This window comes from Rattus norvegicus, chromosome X (assembly GCF_036323735.1).
Source record: "Rattus norvegicus strain BN/NHsdMcwi chromosome X, GRCr8, whole genome shotgun sequence".
Lineage (NCBI taxonomy): Eukaryota > Metazoa > Chordata > Mammalia > Rodentia > Muridae > Rattus > Rattus norvegicus.
In genome coordinates this window covers 129795827-129817714 of record NC_086039.1, presented here as the reverse complement: position 1 = coordinate 129817714, position 21888 = coordinate 129795827, and the positions used below count along the sequence as shown (strand labels likewise).

Genomic DNA, 21888 nt, shown 5'->3' with positions numbered 1-21888 from the left:
CAATGGGAGAGCATTCCTTTTTCCATACATCCTTGATAACATGTGCTGTCACCTGAGTTTTTTTTTTTTTTATTTCATTTCATTTTATTTTAGCCATTCAAATAGTGAAAACAATTCTAAACAACAAAAGAACTTCTGGACAAATCACTATCCCTGACATCAAGATATATTACAAAGCAATAGTAATAAAAACTTCATTGTATTAATACAGAGACACATTGATCTATCAATAAAATAGAATTGAAGACCTAGGCTTGCTGGTACCACTGTCACTGATCTCGGGCCATGCTACTGCTGCTGCTCACCCCCATCATACACTTAGTGGTCCCAAAAGATTCAAAGTCCAAGATGACAGCCCTCAAGAACCAGCTGACTGTGAATCTTCTTAAGGAAGAACAGGTCCCCCAGAACAAGATTACAGTTGTTGGGGTTGGTGCTGTTGGCATGGCTTGTGCCATCAATATCTTAATGAAGGACTTGGCTGATGAGCTTGCCCTTGTTGATGTCATGGAAGACAGGCTAAAGGGAGAGATGATGGATCTCCAGCATGGCAGCCTTTTTCTTAAGACACCAAAAATTGTCTCCAGCAAAGACTTTAGTGTGACTGCAAACTCCAAGCTGGTCATTATCACAGCGGGGGCCCATCAGGAAGAGGGAGAGAGCCGGCTCAATTTGGTCCAGTGAAACATTAACATCTCCAAGTTTATCATTCTGAACATTGTGAAGTACAGTCCACAGTGCAAGCTGCTCATTGTCTCAGATCCAGTGGATATCTTGACCTACATGGCTTGGAAGATCAGCGGCTTCCCCAAAAGCAGAGCTATTGGAAGTGGTTGCAATCTGGATTCAGCTCGGTTCCCTTACCTGATGGGAGAAAGGCTGGGAGTTCACCCACTGAGCTGTCACAGGTGGGTCGTGAGAGAGCATGGCGAATGCAGTGTGCCTGTGTGGAATGGTGTGAATGTTGTCAGCATCTCCCTGAAGTCTCTGAACCCACAACTGGGCACGGATGCAGACAAAGAGCAGTGGAAGAATGTTCACAAAGCAGGTGGTTGACAGTGCATACGAAGTGAACAAGGTGAAAGGTTACACATCCTGGGCCATTGGCCTCTCTGTGGCAGGCTTGGCGGAGAGCATAATGAAGAAAAAACTTCACTAATCCCATATCTAATAGAGGGCTAATATCCAAAATATATGAAGAACTCAAGAAGCTAACCTACAAAAAACCAAACTACTTGTCTTAGGGTTTTACTGCTGTGAACAGATACCATGAAAAAGGCAACTCTTATAGGGACAACATATAATTGGGGCTGGCTTACAGCTTCCAAGGTTCAGTCCACTATCATCATGATAGGAACCTGGCAGCATCATGACAGGCATGGTGCAGGAGGAGCTAAATGTTCTATATCTTTATCTGAAGGTTCCTTGCAGAATACTGACTTCCATAGTGCTAGGACAAGAGTCTTAAAGTCCACACCCACAATGACACACCTATTCCAATAAGGCCATACCTCCAAAGAGTTCCACTCCCTCGCCAAGCATATTCAAACCATGATACAACTCAATAAAAAACTGTCATATAGAGCTAAACAGAGAATTCACAACAGAGGAATCTCAAATGGCTACGAAACACTTAAATTAGTGTTCAAAGTCCTTAGTAATCAAGGAAATTCAAAGCAAAACAACCCTAAGATTCTACTTTACACCAATGAGAATGGCTAAGATCAAAAATAATTAACACCAACAGATTGGGAAAAGATCTTTACCAATCCTACAACTGACAGAGGGCTCATATCCACATGAAGTTAGACTGCAGGGAGACAAATAACCCTATTAAAAATGGGGTTCAGAGCTAAACAAAGAATTCACAGCTGAGGAATGCTGAATTGCTGAGAAACACCTAAAGAAATGTTCAACATCTTTAGTCATAAGGAAAATGCAAATCAAAACAACCTTGAGATTGCACCTCCCACCAGTGAGAATGGCTAAGATCAAAAACTCCAGTGACAGCAGATGCTGGTAAGGATGTGGAGAAAGAGGAACACTCCTCCATTGTTGGTGAGATTGCAGACTGGTACAACCATTCTGGAAATCAGTCTGGAGGTTCCTCAGAAAATTAGACGTTGAACTACTTGAGGATCCAGCTATGCCACTCTTAGACATATACCCAAAAGATGCCTCAACATATAACAAAGACACATGCTCCACTATGTTCATAGCAGCCTTATTTATAATAGCAAGAAACTGGAAAGAACCCAGATACCCTTCAACAGAGGAATGGATACAGAAAATGTGGTATATCTACATAATGGAATATTACTCAGCTGTCAAAAACAATGACTTTATGAAACTCATAGGCAAATGGATGGAACTGGAAAATATCATCCTGAATTGTGATTGGGTTAAATCACAAAAAAACACATATGCTATTCACTCATTGATAAGTGGGTATTAGCTCGAATGCTTGAATTACACAAGATTCACAGAACAGATGAAACTCAAGGATGACCAAAATGCAGATGCTTTACTCTTTCTTTAAAGGGGGAACAAGAATACCCTTGGGAGGGAATAGGGACACAAAGTTTAGAACAGAGGCTGAAGAATCATCCATTCAGAGCCTGAATGTAGCCCATACATATACAGCCACCAAACTAGATAAGATGGGTGAAGCAAAGAAGTGTAGGCCGACAGAAACCGGATATAGATCTCTTCTGAGAGACACAGCCAGAATATGGCAAATACATAGGCGAATGCCAGCAGGAAAACATGGAACTGAGAACGGGACACCAGTTGAAGGATTCAGAGAAAGGACTGGAAGAGCTTCAAGGGGCTTGAGACCCCATATGAATAACTATGCCAACCAACCAGAGCTTCCAGGGACTAAGCCACTTCCCAAAGACTATACATGGACTGACCCTGGGCTCCAACTGCATTGATAGCAATGAATAGCCTAGTAAGAGCACCAGTGGAAGGGGAAGCCCTTGGTCCTGCCAAGACTGAACCCCCAGTGAACGGAATTGTTGGGCGAGGAGGGCGGTAATGGGGGGAAGATGGGGAGGGAAACACTCATATAGAAGGGCAGGGGGAGGGGTTAGGAGGATGTTGACCTGGAGCCTGGGAAAGGGAACAACAATTGAAATATAAATAAGAAATACCCAACTTAATAAAGATGGAGAAAAAATAAAAAATAAAAAAATAAAAAAAAAACAATTAACACATTACAGCACTCTGTTCACCTTCACCATTAACGTTATCAGAATTTCTTTTGTAGTGAAAAATTTTGAGAATTCTGGAATTTTCTTTTCCTTAAAAAACACAGAAATATTATAAGATTGTGCTTTCATTCCAATCCTAGGTATAGGGATGTGGGGCTCCTTCCAACTGTTCATAGCAGCTATGATTTGCCTCATTCTCTAGTAGAGGAGCGGTTTTGCCAGTTGCAAATAATTTCTGATTGATGTTTGGAATTCTGGGTATTTTTCAGAAGGTATATAAATGCAAGGGCACTGAGAGGCACTGTTAATTGTTGTTTGTTGTTCAGGGTAGTTTGTTCAGCTTTGTTAGGGAAGAAATAAGAATCAGGATTCTCATTCATTCTCTCTCTCTCTCTCTCTCTCTCTCTCTCTCTCTCTCACTCTCTCGCTCTTCTCCTATCTAGTGATAGATGTATAACAAGGAGGATAAAGGGTGGAAAGCAGAACCCACAATGACATTGAGTCAATGTTATATATTGTCTTTTACTCTTCTGTGGCCAAAAATGCCCATGAATTGACAACTAAAAACTCTGTGACACAATGATATAAAACTATCCATATTTACAAACAGTTGAATTCTACAGGTTTATTTTCTAAACATTATTTTACATGGGTCTAACATAACATATAAAATGAAAGAGAAAATTAATCAAGTTCTGGCATAAGAATTAATTGCTATTAACATATTATGGGAAATCTGCTATTATCATTTAAAAATTGAAAGTATTAAATGCAATTACCTGCAATAACTGTAATGTATTTAAGCAATATCCATTTTGTCAAAAAAAACAGAGAAAATACAATCCATAGTGCTATAGATATGTATGTTAGTAAGATGTAACTTTAATTTCATAGAGTGTCCTCAGTACAGCAAAAATAACAAAACAGGAAATAGACTTCATTTACATTGCAATGTAGGTAGTGGCTGTATCTTTTCTCAAGAATGGTGCAGTGGCCCAAAGACTAACCTGGCATTAATCAAATGTTTGATCTTCACCAAGTTCAGGGATATAATTCTCTTGACCAGGAGGAATTTTCTCTTTAAAAACCTTCAAACTTGAAGCTTTGGAGAGTGGGCAATTCTGGTTGGTAGGGGTGGGGGTAGGTACATCCTCTTGGAAATGGGGGTTGAGGGAACTAGGACTGGGATAAAGATCTGAGTGTAAATCAAAACAAAACAAAAAGAAAAGGAAAAAAATTAAAGTGGTGTGACATCTGCTAACTTAAAAAATTACTTTGTTTGCCATCAGATTATACTGATTTTGTTTTAGGTTTCCATGGTGCAACCTTTAACTTTCAATGTTGTTGGTCTTTATATACAAACAATGTCTCCTCTAAGTATTTATCATGTAATGCAATCATTTTTCCCCATCATTATTAAATGGCCATTTTGTCCTAACAACAGTGTTCTTTGCCTTACAGAAGCTTTGCAGTTTTATGAGATCCAATTTGTCGATTCTTGATCTTAGAGCATAAGCCATTGGTGTTTTGTTCAGGAAATTTTCTCCAGTACCCATGTGTTTGAGATTCTTCCCCACCTTTTCTTCTATTAGTTTGAGTGTATCTGGTTTGATGTGGAGGTCCTTGATCCACTTGGACTTAAGCTTTGTACAGGGTGATAAGACTAGATCTATCTGCATTCTTCTACATGTTGATCTCCAGTTGAAACAGCACCATTTGCTGAAAATGTTATCTTTCATCCATTGCATGGTTTTGGCTTCTTTGTGAAAAATCAAGTGACCATAGGTGTGTGGGTTCATTTCTGGATCTTCAATTCTGTTCCATTGGTCTATCTGTCTGTCTCTGTTCCAATACCATGCAGTTTTTATCACTATTGTTCTGTAATACTGCTAGAGTTCAGGGATAGTGATGCTCCCAGAAGTCCTTTTATTGTTGAGGATAGTTTTAGCTACCCTGGGTTTTTTGTTATTCCAGATGAATTTGAAAATTTTTCTGTCTAACTCGCAATCATTTAAAAAAAAAAAAAGCCACACCATCCCCAGGCGCCAAGGAGGGCCTCCGTTTCACGAAAGGGATCCAGAAGCTGCGGAACGCGGGTGAGACTCTGAGAGACTATGTTTAGCCTTGATCTGTTCCATCTCACTCCTTTGCCGGATGCGGCAGGAGCCTCATAACAGACTGAAAGAGAGGAAAACAGGTCTACAGCACTCCTGACACACAGGCTTATAGGACAGTCTAGCCACTGTCAGAAATAGCAGAACAAAGGAACACTAGAGATAATCTGATGGCGAGAGGCAAGCGCAGGAACACAAGCAACAGAAACCAAGACTACGTGGCATCATCGGAGCCCAATTCTCCCACCAAAACAAACATGGAATATCCAAACACACCAGAAAAGCAAGATCTAGTTTCAAAATCATATTTGATCATGATGCTGGAGGACTTCAAGAAAGACGTGAAGAACTCCCTTAGGGAAACACAGAAAACATTAATAAACAAGTAGAAGCCTACAGAGAGGAATCGCAAAAATCCCTGAAAGAATAGCAAAAATCCCTGAAAGAATTCCAGGAAAACACAATCAAACAGTTGAAGGAATTAAAAATGGAAATAGAAGCAATCAAGAAAGATCACATGGAAACAACCCTAGATATAGAAATCCAAAAGAAGAGACAAGGAGATGTAGATACAAGCTTTACCAACAGAATACAAGAGATGGAAGAGAGAATCTCAGGAGCAGAAGATTCCATAGAAATCATTGACTCAACTGTCAAAGATAATGTAAAGCAGAAAAAGCTACTGGTCCAAAACATACAGGAAATCCAGGACTCAATGAGAAGATCAAACCTAAGGATAATAGGTATAGAAGACAGTGAAGACTCCCAGCTCAAAGGACCAGTAAATATCTACAACAAAATCATAGAAGAAAACTTCCCTAACCTAAAAAAAGAGATACCCATAGGCATACAAGAAGCCTACAGAACTCCAAATAGAATGGACCAGAAAAGAAACACCTCCCGTCACATAATTGTCAAAACAACAAACGCACAAAATAAAGAAAGAATATTAAAAGCAGTAAGGGAAAAAGGTCAAGTAACATATAAAGGCAGACCTATCAGAATCACACCAGACTTTTCGCCAGAAACTATGAAGGCCAGAAGATCCTGGACTGATGTCACACAGACCCTAAGAGAACACAAATGCCAGCACAGGTTACTGTATCCAGCAAAACTCTCAATTAACATAGATGGAGAAACCAAGATATTCCATGACAAAACCAAATTTACACAATATCTTTCTACAAATCCAGCACTACAAAGGATAATAAATGGTAAAGCCCAACATAAGGAGGCAAGCTATACCCTAGAAGAAGCAAGAAACTAATCGTCTTGGCAACAAAACAAAGAGAGTGAAAGCACACAAACATAACCTCACATCCAAATATGAATATAACGGGAAGCAATAATCACTATTCCTTAATATCTCTCAACATCAATGGCCTCAACTCCCCAATAAAAAGAAATAGATTAACAAACTGGATATGAAACGAGGACCCTGCATTCTGCTGCCTACAGGAAACACACCTCAGAGACAAAGACAGACACTACCTCAGAGTGAAAGGCTGGAAAACAAATTTCCAAGCAAATGGTCAGAAGAAGCAAGCTGGAGTAGCCATTCTAATATCAAATAAAATCAATTTTCAACTAAAAGTCATCAAAAAAGATAAGGAAGGACACTTCATATTCATCAAAGTAAAAATCCACCAAGATGAACTCTCAATCCTAAATATCTATGCCCCAAATACAAGGGCACCTACATACGTAAAAGAAACCTTACTAAAGCTCAAAACACACATTGTACCTCACACAATAATAGTGGGAGATTTCAACACCCCATTCTCATCAATGGACAGATCATGGAAACAGAAATTAAACAGTGATGTGGACAGACTAAGAGATGTCATGAGCCAAATGGACTTAACGGATATTTATAGAACATTCTATCCTAAAGCAAAAGGATATACCTTCTTCTCAGCTCCTCATGGTACTTTCTCCAAAATTGACCATATAATTGTTCAAAAAACGGGCCACAACAGGTACAGAAAGATAGAAATAATCCCATGCGTGCTATCGGACCACCACGGCCTAAAACTGGTCTTCAATAACAATAAGGGAAGAATGCCCACATATACGTGGAAATTGAACAATGCTCTTCTCAATGCTAACCTGGTCAAGGAAGAAATAAAGAAAGAAATTAAAAACTTTTTTAGAATTTAATGAAAATGAAGGTACAACATACCCAAACTTATGGGACACAATGAAAGCTGTGCTAAGAGGAAACCTCATAGCGCTGAGTGCCTGCAGAAAGAAACAGGAAAGAGCATATGTCAGCAGCTTGACAGCACACCTAAAAGCTCTAGAACAAAAAGAAGCAAATACACCCAGGAGGAGTAGAAGGCAGGAAATAATCAAACTCAGAGCTGAAATCAACCAAGTAGAAACAAAAAGGACCATAGAAAGAATCAACAGAAGCAAAAGTTGGTTCTTTGAGAAAATCAACAGGATAGATAAACCCTTAGCCAGACTAACGAGAGGACACAGAGAGTGCGTCCAAATTAACAAAATCAGAAATGAAAAGGGAGACATAACTACAGATTCAGAGGAAATTCAAAAAATGATCAGATCTTACTATAAAAACCTATATTCAACAAAACTTGAAAATCTTCAGGAAATGGACAATTTCCTAGACAGATACCAGGTATCGAAGTAAAATCAGGAACAGATAAACCAGTTAAACAACCCCATAACTCCTAAGGAAATAGAAGCAGTCATTAAAGGTCTCCCAACCAAAAAGAGCCCAGGTCCAGACGGATTTAGTGCAGAATTCTACCAAACCTTCATAGAAGACCTCATACCAATATTATCCAAACTATTCCACAAAATTGAAACAGATGAATCACTACCGAATACCTTCTACGAAGCCACAATTACTCTTATACCTAAACCACACAAAGACCCAACAAAGAAAGAGAACTTCAGACCAATTTCCCTTATGAATATCGACGCAAAAATACTCAACAAAATTCTGGCAAACCGAATTCAAGAGCACATCAAAACAATCATCCACCATGATCAAGTAGGCTTCATCCCAGGCATGCAGGGATGGTTTAATATACGGAAAAACATCAACGTGATCCATAATATAAACAAACTGAAAGAACAGAACCACATGATCATTTCATTAGATGCTGAGAAAGCATTTGACAAAATTCAACACCACTTCATGATAAAAGTCCTGGAAAGTATAGGAATTCAAGGCCCATACCTCAACATAGTAAAATCCATATACAGCAAACCAGTAGCTAACATTAAACTAAATGGAGAGAAACTTGAAGCAATACCACTAAAATCAGGGACTAGACAAGGCTGCCCACTCTCTACCTACTTATTCAATATAGTTCTTGAAGTTCTAGCCAGAGCAATCAGACAACAAAAGGAGATCAAGGGGATACAGATCGGAAAAGAAGAGGTCAAAATATCACTATTTGCCGATGATATGATAGTATATTTAAGTGATCCCAAAAGTTCCACCAGAGAACTACTAAAGCAGATAAACAACTTCAGCAAAGTGGCTGGGTATAAAATTAACTCAAATAAATCAGTTGCCTTCCTCTATACAAAAGAGAAACAAGCCGAGAAAGAAATTAGGGAAACGACACCCTTCATAATAGACCCAAGTAATAAAAAGTACCTCGGTGTAACTTTAACCAAGCAAGTAAAAGTTCTGTACAATAAGAACTTCAAGAGTTGAGGAAAGAAATTGAAGAAGACCTCAGAAGATGGAAAGATCTCCCATTCTCATGGATTGGCAGGATTAATATAGTAAAAATGGCCATTTTACCAAAAGCAATCTACAGATTCAATGCAATCCCCATCAAAATACCAATCCAATTCTTCAAAGCGTTAGACAGAACAATTTGCAAATTCATCTGGAATAACAAAAAACCCAGGATAGCTAAGCTATCCTCAACAATAAAAGGACTTCAGGGGGAATCACTATCCCTGAACTCAAGCAGTATTACAGAGCAATAGTGATAAAAACTGCATGGTATTGGAACAGAGACAGACAGATAGACCAATGGAATAGAATTGAAGACCCAGAAATGAACCCACACACCTATGGTCACTTGATTTTTGACAAAGGAGCCAAAAACATCCAATGGAAAAAAGATAGCATTTTCAGCAAATGGTGCTGGTTCAACTGGAGGTCAACATGTAGAAGAATGCAGATTGATCCATGCTTATCACCCTGTATAAAGCTTAAGTCCAAGTGGATCAAGGACCTCCACATCAAACCAGACACACTCAAACTAATAGAAGAAAAACTAGGGAAGCATCTGGAACACATGGGCACTGGAAAAAATTTCCTGAACAAAACAACAATGGCTTACGCTCTAAGATCAAGAATCGAAAAATGGGATCTGATAAAACTGCGAAGCTTCTGTAAGGCAAAGGACACTGTGGTTAGGACAAAACGGCAACCAACAGATTGGGAAAAGATCTTTACCAATCCTACAACAGATAGAGGCCTTATATCCAAATATACAAAGAACTCAAGAAGTTAGACCGCAGGGAAACAAATAACCCTATTAAAAAATGGGGTTCAGAGCTAAACAAAGAATTCACAGCTGAGGAATGCCGAATGGCGGAGAAACACCTAAAGAAATGTTCAACATCTTTAGTCATAAGGGAAATGCAAATCAAAACAACCCTGAGATTTCACCTCACACCAGTGAGAATGGCTAAGATCCAAAACTCAGGTGACAGCAGATGCTGGCGAGGATGTGGAGAAAGAGGAACACTCCTCCATTGTTGGTGGGATTGCAGACTGGTAAAACCATTCTGGAAATCAGTCTGGAGGTTCCTCAGAAAATTGGACATTGAACTGCCTGAGGATCCAGCTATACCTCTCTTGGGCATATACCCAAAAGATGCGTCAACATATAAAAGAGACACGTGCTCCACTATGTTCATCGCAGCCTTATTTATAATAGCCAGAAAATGGAAAGAACCCAGATGCCCTTCAACAGAGGAATGGATACAGAAAATGTGGTACATCTACACAATGGAATATTACTCAGCTATCAAAAACAACGAGTTTATGAAATTCGTAGGCAAATGGTTGGAACTGGAAAATATCATCCTGAGTGAGCTAACCCAATCACAGAAAGACATACATGGTATGCACTCATTGATAAGTGGCTATTAGCCCAAATGCTTGAATTACCCTAGATCCCTAGAAGAAACGAAACTCAAGACGGATGATCAAAATGTGAATGCTTCACTCCTTCTTTAAATGAGGAAAAAGAATACCCTTGGCAGGGAAGGGAGAGGCAAAGATTAAAACAGAGACTGAAGGAACACCCATTCAGAGCCTGCCCCACATGTGGCCCATACATATACAGCAACCCAATTAGACAAGATGGATGAAGCAAAGAAATGCAGACCGACAGGAGCCGGATGTAGATCGCTCCTGAGAGACACAGCCAGAATACAGCAAATACAGAGGCGAATGCCAGCAGCAAACCACTGAACTGAGAATAGGTCCCCCGTTGAAGGAATCAGAGAAAGAACTGGAAGAGCTTGAAGGGGCTCGAGACCCCATATGTACAACAATGTCAAGCAACCAGAGCTTCTAGGGACTAAGCCACTACCTAAAGACTATACATGGACTTACCCTGGACTCTGACCCCATAGGTAGCAATGAATATCCTAGTAAGAGCACCAGTGGAAGGGGAAGCCCTGGGTCCCCAGTGAACTAGACTATGGGGGGGAGGGCGGCAATGGGGGGAGGGTTGGGCGGGGAACACCCATAAGGAAGGGGAGGGGGGAGGGGGATGTTTGCCCGGAAACCGGGAAAGGGAATAACACTCGAAATGTATATAAGAAATACTCACGTTAATAAAAAAAAAATCCAACCAAAAAAAAATGGCAAAAAAAAAAAAAAACAAAACAAAAAAAAAGAGTTCAAAGAGAAAAGGTGCACCTAAGAAAAAAGGCCCTTCCAATGCAGAAGCGAAAGGTTGGGGAAAGAACGCCCCGGTTGAGGAAAAGGGAGGAGATAAAAAGAACACAGTATTTTGGGAGAAAAATTTTGTCTTTGTGCTTGTAAAATGTGTGATTAAGCTCCCACGCCGGCCCTCGGGACGCCGTGGCGTCTGTGCACTGATGCGACAGCTTTGCAGAGTCATACTGATTAGGCTTGATAAAGGTAGACCGCCTGAAAATTTATTCAGGAGAATCAAACAAAAGAACATCTCAATGCCCATGCACAGCTTGATGGAGTTAATGTAATTGGGCTGTGAGTAAAAATATTCAGGACTGTTTCACTTCCATACCTTTGGCAATGTCAGTCGTGCTACTCAGATAATATATCTCAGTATCTTACAGGAATTGGGTTTTAACACGTTGATGGACTAGTCCAGGAATTGAGACAATCCATCGTCCATATCGACTCCACTCGAGTAGATAGTCACCGTGAACACCATCTGTTTTTTTCCCTCTTTGTCTATTGTTTGTCCCTGGTGCACCAGGATGTCCCCTGTATGTCAGTGTATGTCTGTGGTTTTCGTTTCTCGTTGTTTAAATGTTTTATGTTTCATGTTCAAAAGAAAATATGGTAAAAACTTTATCTGCCAGTCGTTTACACCTTGATTTGGTTTTAACTCGTTTCAAAAAGGGAGCAAATGAATAAAAAACAGTTTCAATCAGGCCTTTAGAGCCCTGCACCTGTAGCTAGGAACATAGGTCAGATGGAGAAGCTGCCCAGAAGCTAAGCGTCTGCATGAGCTGATCTTAAAGGCGCCAGCAGCTTCTCAGCTTCTTTGGTACAAGAGTTGAGAGCTGTTTCTCTTAGAGAAATCCCTGACTTATTATTTGACTCAACAGGTGACAAGGTGCTTCTCTTAAAATCATAGCTAAAAAGGTAAAAATGGTGTTTGGTCTAAATATTAAAGATATGTGTAGCCACTTCAATTTGTTTCTGATTGGTTTTAAATGTGTAAATATGCTCTACTTGCCTTGGTTATGGACTATTGGCTTTCAAGTTATTGGATATGGTTAAAAAGGTATAACATTGGTAACAAAAGGTTGGCTTAAAACTATAATTTGGATGAAGTCATTCTAGATAACATGTGACATGGGCCAACCTAGGGAAACAGGTCTAAATTGAGAAAATATTTTTATGGAATTCTTATCCTAGAAACCAGGCTTCTGAAAGAATTTAGGACAATGTCTCTTTTTTTTTTTTCTGGAGCTGGGGACCGAACCCTGGGCCTTGCGCTTCCTAGGCAAGCGCTCTACCACTGAGCTAAATCCCCAACTCCAGGACAATGTCTCTTTGTTGAGGTACTGGAGACTACGCCATCATGCGTTCATATATTGGAATTGACAGTCAAACTTTCTACTAGTTTGTTGGAAGTAGAGTTTTGCTTTCCTAGTTGTGGTTTGCCCTGAGGCTATCTGTATTTTAATTGCTAATTCCACTGTCCCAAGAACAGCTGCCTAGTCACATACTCAGGACTCAGGTGACTTTCCAAAGTTGTGGCTGTGCTCTGGTGTTACAAAGAGAACTTAAAGATTGTGATTAAAGATTGCCAGTGTTACATTGACTAACTCAAACTTATTTATAATTAAGAAAAAATCAAACAGGTAGAGATTGTTACAGGATTCACGAAAGATTGATGAGGTTGTAGAACTTGTGAGAACATTACAGCCAGTCTGTTTACTCCAGCTGCCATTTCAAGATAGATTTAGAGGATTGATTTTGAGTTTTCATTTCGTGAACTTGCTTATAGTTTTGGAGAGCCCATAAAGTGATATCATTAGAAATGGCTAACAGCCTTATACTATATAATTTTGTTGCTTCTTCAATGTAAAAGGTTAGAACTTAAATCTTTCAGTGTATATGGAAATTTTTACTACGAACCTTTGCTCTCAAAACGAGCTTTGATATTTGGGGAGTAGCTGTTACACTACTCCAGAAAAGAATATTTGAAGCTAATTTTAAGCTTCTAAGGATATGTTAATTGGCTAAGTACCTCACCCTACCAGAGGACTTAGGTCTTTGTTATACACATTGGAGATAAAGCTTCAGCTGTCTTAATACAGAATTGTAGACTAGCGTCATGGAAGTATTTTAAAAAGAAACCTGATAAAACATATCTTATTCCAAACAACAGTTAAATTGGTTATTACAAAATACTGATATTTGGCCTATTACATATACAAATTTTTCAGACAAAATTGATAATTTTACTCTTTACATGCTTTTGTACTTCCTGTATATTTGTGCATACAACCCATAGGAAATGCGCTTAGTGTATTTATAGGTGGTTCATCTTACATCACTTGTTTATTCTCTTGAGTTTCTGTTGCTTCAACACAGATTATTAAATTCTGTAGTTTAGCCACTGTTTTTAAATCAAGCTTTCAATTCATATACTGATAGCTAATGTGTGGCTTGTGGTTTACAATTGATTTCAATTACTTAATGCTTTATTAGAGACAGGTTTTCCACTTAAAATCAGTGAGTGATTTCAGTATAAATTGTCTGACAACTCACTGTCCTTTCAGTGCTCTGGCTCAGACAACTAAACAAAACCATAGACCCAGCTCTTTAAAAATGGTAATGGAGTTGATATGAAAAGAGGAAGACTCCATTTGCTTGCTTTCTATTCCTAGCCTCACCCTGCCAGTACAGGGATTTCTAGTACGACTAAATCTGGACAATATTTACAAGATTTGACATTTATAATTAATGCTTATGTTTAGGTAAATAAAGTTTGTGAGGTGCTAGAGAAATGGCTTAGTGGTTAAGAGCACTAAGTACTGTTCCTTTATAGGACATTTAAGAACTCAAACTGGATTGCCTTGGCTCCTTAACAAGGGAGGACAATGATACCAGACAGATTATAGGCCTTACATAGGAACAATTAGTCAAAAAATCTCATTCTTTATATATCCAAAACAATAATGCTGGAGACAATAATTTGGCATACAAGTCAATTTATAAATACAAGTGCTCAGTGTCCTCAATTTAATCCTCGAGGAGTTACATTAATAAAAAAATATCTTTACTATATCTTAATAAATAAAAAGGGGGAGTTATCCCTGTATGCTAAATAATGCTCCTTTTATTTCAATTTTAAAATTTGGATGCCAAAGTTTATGGCACCCTACAACTAGGCATACTTCTGCCTAGGTGAAATAGAGAGATCCACGTATTGACATGATCCTGTCCAGATATTTTATATGGGGAAGAGGGAATGTTTGTGTTTTTTCTACAGGATGCTACAAGAGTGTGCCAGCTGCCTGAGTGGTTGCTGAGACTTGCTGATCCTGGTTACATGAAGATTCAGCTCTCGTGGTTCGGGTCCCTGGAGTCATTCCTCTGCCCTGAGAGGAAGATAGAAGATTCCCCTTCATCCTTTGTCATCACAGAGATTTTGCCGTTGCTGTAGTCAGTGTTACCACTACGTGTGTCCCGTCCCACTATGGCCCGCTCTCTGACCCTCTGTGCACTGCTGCTTGTTGGAGAAGACTGGACTCCAGCCGTTGCTGCCTCCCTCATTTCCCTGGTGACTCTTGCTGCCTTAACTGGTCGTTTAACAGACTGTACCTTCACAAGAATGCTACCTGCGTAAAGCTGCTGTGGACTGGGGAACTCTGCCCTGGTTGTACAGATCACAGAAATTGTTCCATTGTCTGCTGGTTGTTCCAGAGAAAAATGACTGATCCTGAACTGTCCTGGAAAAGACCTTGACACTTTCGCTGCTATTGTAGCAGCCATTACTGCTGCAGACATTGTGTCTGCAGTGTCTGGAGTTATCCTCCCCCAATCTATTGTTAGACAAGTACAGTGGGTGAACTTTCTGGAGTAGTTACTAACAATTGGAAATTCTAAATTTTATTATAGGAGTGGCTTGACTACGGCCCTTGGTGGTAACAGCTGAGGTGAACAAGATGAGGTGCCCACTACTTATCCGGAGTAGCTCTGTTTGGTGCAGCCCTATGCTGTGGATTAGTGTTCATACTATGGTTGGTTTGCAAACTCAGATCTCAACAGAAATGTGACAAGGCCGTTATCACTCAAGCACTTGTGGCCATTGTACAAGGGGCCTCCCCTAGAATTTGGTTATCTATGCTCAGGAATTAGTCGGTATCTGAGTTCTCTGCTCTTGCACCCCATGGATCTGTGGATCCATTACACTGGGATGAGAGACTCTCTCTCGGTATCTGAGTTCTCTGCTCTTGCACCCCATGGATCTGTGGGTCCATTACACTGGGATGAGAGAGACTCAATGATCCTTTGATCAGCCCTTCCACATCGCTGAGGTTTCCTCATTGCACGCGATAGGGTGATTAGGACTGTTATAAAATAATATAAAATAAATCAGGACTGTTATAAAATAAATAAATAAATAGGGGGAGATGTAGAGGGCCGCAATAACATTCGCCACCACTAGATGGAGCTGGCTTCCACTGCGCCCCACGTGGAAGGCCGAGCTAGACAAGATGGCGCCGGCCTTCGCCGCGCCAGCCGACTTCCTTTCAGGAAGTTAACTGTGTGCACATGTGCAAGAGTGCATTCGTGCCAGGTCTTTGCCCATTCCGGGGCGTGCCTTATGAGATCATGGGTAAGGGACCAATCAGGTGTGGATGCGCCACGCTAGGGTGTATATAGCCGTGCCATGCAGGCGCGCTGGGGCCTCTCCTTAAGGTATTAATAAAGTTTGCTCACAGCGAGGATTCCTATGTCCACGCGTGTTTTCTTGCAAGGGAGCGCGAGGGACAAATGTAGGAAACAAAGAATGCAATTAATTATAAAAGGTAACTTTATAAAACAACATGCATTCTTTTGTACAGAAGATGAGGAGAAATGAGGTACATTATAAGAAGTACAAATAATGAAGTATATTCTTCCATGGAGCAATTAATCTAACCCTTATGTACATTTTATTTGAAACTTTATATGTCTCAAAGTCTTACTTTTAAATAGAAATATGGTATGGTGTGTATAAATTTGTGATATGGTTAAATAAATTGCTTTCTCTTGCCTAACCATTAATGCATTTGTCTTTATGACTTGGAGGCTGAGAGTAAAATTACATGCTCTCCTTTACATACACACACATGCACACACACAAACACACACACATACGCACACACATACATATGCACACATACACACACACATACAAACACATACACACATACACACAGGAGAGAGAGAGAGAGAGAGAGACAGAGACAGAGACAGAGACAGAGACAGAGACAGAGAGAGATAGAGAATTAATGAGTAATAAATTACAGATTAGCTCTCTTAGCTCCTAAATAAACTTTTATGAATAATTTAGAAAAAGCAGAATCAATGTATCTTTAAAAGCATGAATAAGTGGTTTAGGCAGAAATAATGTTGTGTAGTATAATGTTTTATGATTGCTTAGTAATTAATCAAGATGTATATCATAATAAAAACTCTTATTGCTAAAGATCATCTTTGACACCACAGGGTAACCCATGACAGGCAGCTGGTGGGGGTCAGTGCTGAGATCAGCTGGCAGGGATTGGTTGAGATAGTCATTGGGTCTACTGCCTGTAGCATTCAGCTATGAGAGCAGAGAAAATGTGGGAAGAGGTAATCAAATATACTTGCACACACAGAGAATGATTGAAGCAAAGATAAGTTCCAATACCTTCATACACACACACACACACACACGCACACACACACACACACGCACACACACACGCACACACACACGCACACACACCACACACACACACCACACACACACACACGTATGTATGTATGTATGTATGTATGTATACAATAACAGACATATAGACAGAAATACACCTACACAAAGAATGGATGGAGCAAAGGTCAAGCAAAAAGGCTTCATATATTTCACATACATAAACACACACAACATACAAAGTTGGTGGATGGAACAAGCTCCACCACAACCCCCTGACAAGCTTTACACACATACGTACATACATACATACATACATACATACATACATACATAATTTGATAGATAGAGCAATGTTTCAACATATCCCCATATAAACTTTACACAGATTCTTATAAAGATACGTACATACATATATACATACAGACATATACATATACACACATATACACATGTACACATATAAAAATATACACATTATACATATACACATGTATACACACACACACACACACACACTCAGTTGATGGGTTTAAGAAACAATAACCCTACAACTTTATTCTTATTGTATCTCCAATGGCTTATATATCCCAGTAAAGTCTTTCAAACAGTAAAAAATTGCAATGTGTCTACAATTTAGTTTTCTTCTAGTGAATGATATGAAAAAAAAGTATGTTTCCCAACAACTTTGTAAGAAATAATATTATGTAGTACAAATATAGAAAATAATTTATTCCCAATGTACAATGATGCAATCTACATTGATATCTCTAAATTCTATCCTCTGGTTGTGACTGAATCATTAATCTGCTCCAGGAGCAATGACTGAAAGAGATCCATCACTATCATTGTGAGTATCAGCAATAATGCCTAGTGAGGGGCTGGAAATCACATTAGAGTTTTTATACAATTCTTAGATTTAAAGAGAAGTGAGGACAGTAAGCAGAGCAGAACTTCATAAAAGTATGAAGTCCTAAAGATGCTTAGTCCTCAAGGCCAAGGCATACCCATCCCATCTTGTCTGTGCTAACTAGTGGGGTGCATTCCATGAGTTATAAAGCCATTTATTCTTCCTCCTGCATGGTCCTTGGAAGTTTGTCTGTTTATTTGTTTACTTTTGGATAATCTCTTGTTCAACTGTTCATCTAATACAGCCATATCGAAACATAAACTTTCTAAGTAATTTGGAGTATATTTTGCATTTGCAAACCATTTCAGATACAATCAGCTCTCACAAGATGTGTAGTACCTCGAACATGAAAAATATCTGGCATTTGATATTCTGAAAGAGCTAATAATATTGTTCAAGCCTATCTTATCTCTATAATGCATACTCTGCCCAAATATCTGAGAGGAAAATCAGACATCAGAGCTCAGTTTCTCTCTCTCTCTCTCTCTCTCTCTCTCTCTCTCTCTCTCTCTCTCTCGTCTGCCTCCATCCCTTCCTCCATCCTTTTTTGTCAGTCACACTGTGTTTTACCTATTTTGCTTTCTCACCCAACCTATGTTTTTCTTCCTAATTGTTTCCTACCTTACGCCAATTTCCTGGCTCCTAGCCTTGTCATCCTGAGGATTACGCTCTTAATAAAGCTCATTGTGAAGGAAAACTTCTCTCATCATTCTTTCAATAGTAACATCTTGTTTTGCCATCTCTTTCATATTAACAGTTTCTAGTTATTTAAAATTCCATTTCTCTAAATGCTATATGTTTTATCTGGAACGCAATCCCTCCTCTGTTTGATTTTAATATCAAATATCTGATCTCTTATCATGAATTCAATGAATTTACAGCTTTGTCATTGTCTAAAAGGAAAAATAAAGAAGACAAATTGGTGGTAACATTGTAAAACAACTTTCAGAATAATTATAAATCAAGTTACATTTTCTAGTTAAAAATACATACCTAGAAGATATTCATACTGTATTCAAAATCCCTTCACACATAATAAAAATATAATAAAAACTTCACTTTAATATTTCACTTGTGTATTAGTTAGAATTTTGTAAATCTGATACAAGCTGTGTAAAAAAACCTCACATGAGATGGCCCCCAAACGACCCACAGAAAGTGGGGCCTTACTGATTAAGGACTGACATGGAAGGGACCAGTTCACTGTGGATAGTAGCAGCCTCGAGTTGATGGTCCTTTGATTTATAAAAAAGTTCATTTTCAAGCAACAGTTAGAAAGCTGGTAATCAGTTTCATTCTTGGTCTCTGCTTCAATATCTTCCTCCATCCTCCTTGAACTTATACCCGAACTCCTGTGTATGATGAACTATAAGCTATAAACTTAAAATAAACCTTTCCTTCACAAAATTAGTCATGATGATTCATCACAATAATAGAAAGCCCCTTAAGAAATATTAATTTACTACCAATCACATAATGAATATATAACAAATTATTAAATATGTATTATTTTGAAATTTATAAGTATTTAAAATGATTAACATATAATTCTCACTACTGTTACACTCAGAATATTTCATGGAGCTATGTATTGAAAAAATTTAATTTCCAAAGGCTAAGAGGTATTCTAGACCAAAACAAGAAAAGAAATCTGTGATATAACAGCCATGTTCAGTAAGTTTATCAGCTGCTATATCTTCGATGTTATCCTTCAAGACTAATGGAGAAGTTACTCAAATTCTACAAAATTAGAAGTTGTAGAGTACATAGCTAGAAAATTTTGCAAAGGAATATTTTGCTGCAGAAGAATAAAGTACACTAAAGATTTCTGACTTTTTGAATAGTAGAACTAAGAAGAAATAAAGACAATTATAAAATTTAGTAGTAGATAAAAAGACAAGGTATAATCCCACAGCTCCCTTCTCCCAAATCCCGTGGGGGAGAGAAGTGAACACCCAGAAGTGCAGACAATCATGAGACCGCAGGACAGAGTGACACCTTTGCACCACAGGACAGAGTGACACCTTTGCCCACTTCTGCCCACATACCTGTCCCAAGAGGAAATTGCATAGATCCTCTGGATACAGGAATATAGGAACAATCACCTGCAGGTACCTGTGGTTCTGGTCTGTTCCGGGAACTGAAATGAATAAGTCAAACAACTCCCTGCACCCAAATCCTGTAGGGAAGAGAGCTGGACCCTCAAAAGAGCGGACACTCCTGATAAATCAGAGAAGACTACCCTTTGCCCACATTCTCAAACAAAGAGGGGGGAATCTCCTAGTGCCATCTGTGGCCCCTAGGTGCAGGTACCTAGGAGCAGTCAGGGGCAGGACACTTCAAAATCCTGCCTATGCCAAGAGCTGAAAGACAGTCACCAGGAACAACTATACACCTGAGAACAGAGCACTCTGTTCCCACAAACAGATGAAAGAAAATAGGAAAGCAGGTCTACAGGAGTACTGACACAGAGGCCTACAGGAGGATAAAGTCTTTGTCAGAAACAGCAAGAGAAGCTAACACCAGTGACCACCTGATAGCAAGAAGAAAGCACAGGAAACTAAGCAACAGAAATGACTTCTTGGCATCATCAGAACCCACTTCTCCCACCAAAGCAAATACTGGCTATCCAAACACACCAGAAAAGGAAGATTTAGATTTAAAATCATATTGTATGATGACGATGGAGGACTTTAAGAAGAACATAAGTAACTCACTTAAAGAAATACAGAACTCTTCCCCACTCTTTCTTCTATTAGTTTGAGTGTATCTGGTTTGATGTGGAAGTCCTTTATTTGCTTTGACTTAAGTTTGTACATGGAACACTTCTCCATTGTTGGTGGGACTGCAAACTGGTACAATCACTCTGGAAATCAGTCTGGAGGTTCCTCAGAAAATTGAACATTCCACTACCTGAGGATCCAGCTATACCTCTGGGCATATACCCAAAAGATGCTCAAACATACAACCAAGACACATGTTCCATTATGTTCATAGCAGCCTTATTTATAATAGCCAGAAGCTGGAAAGAACCCAGATGCCCTTTCAACAGAGGAATGGATTAAAAAAAATGTGGTACATCTACACAATGTAGTACTACATAGCTATCAAAAACAATGACTTCATGAAATTCATAGCCAAATGGGTTGAACTAGAAAATATCATCCTAAGTGTGGTAACCCAATCATAGAAAAACAGACTTGGTATACACTCATTGAAAGTGGACATTAGACCAAATGCTCGAATTACCCAAGATTCACAGACCACATGAAACTCAAGATTGATAACTAAAATGCAAATGCTCCACTTCTTCTTAAAAGGGGGAATAAAAATATCTATAAGAGGGGATATGGAGGCAAAGTTTGAGCAGAGATTGAAGAAATCGCCATTCAGAGCAAGCCCCACATGTGGCCCATATATATACAGCCACCAAAACTAGATAAGTTGGATGAAGCTAAGAAGTGCATGCTGACATGAACTGGATATAGATCTCTTGTGAGAGACACAAGCAGAGGATGTCAAATACAGAGGTAAAGAGTAGAATGGCAAACCACTGAACTGAGAATTCAACCCTGGTTGGAGGAATTACAGAAAAGTATTGAAGGAGCTGAAGGAGCTTGCAACTCCATAAGAACAACAATGTCCACCAAGCAGAGCTTCCAGGGACTAAACCACTACCCAAAAACTATACATGAACTGACCCAGGGCTCTAAATGCATAAGTAGCAGAGGATAGCCTTGTTGAGCACCAGTGGAAGGGGAAGCCTTTGGTTCTGCCAAAGTTGGACCCCCTCTCAATGCAGGGGAATATCTGGGTGTTGGTAAAGGAGTGGATAGTGGGGATACACCCTTTTGAGGGAAGGGGTGTGGCTAGGGCTAGGGGACTTATGGACAGGAAAGCAGGAAAGGGAATAATATTTGAAATGTAAAATAAAGAAATATATCCAGTAAAAAAGACAAGATATAAAAAGATATGGTGTTTATGGCACAGACCCAAGGACTATGTGT

At 39.2% G+C, this 21888-nt stretch overlaps 1 pseudogene; it reads left to right on the top strand.

Annotated features, from left to right (window-relative positions):
• Positions 1–335: 335 nt before the first annotated feature.
• On the top strand, positions 336–1159 carry Ldha-ps14 (lactate dehydrogenase A, pseudogene 14; annotated as a pseudogene).
• Positions 1160–21888: the final 20729 nt, after the last annotated feature.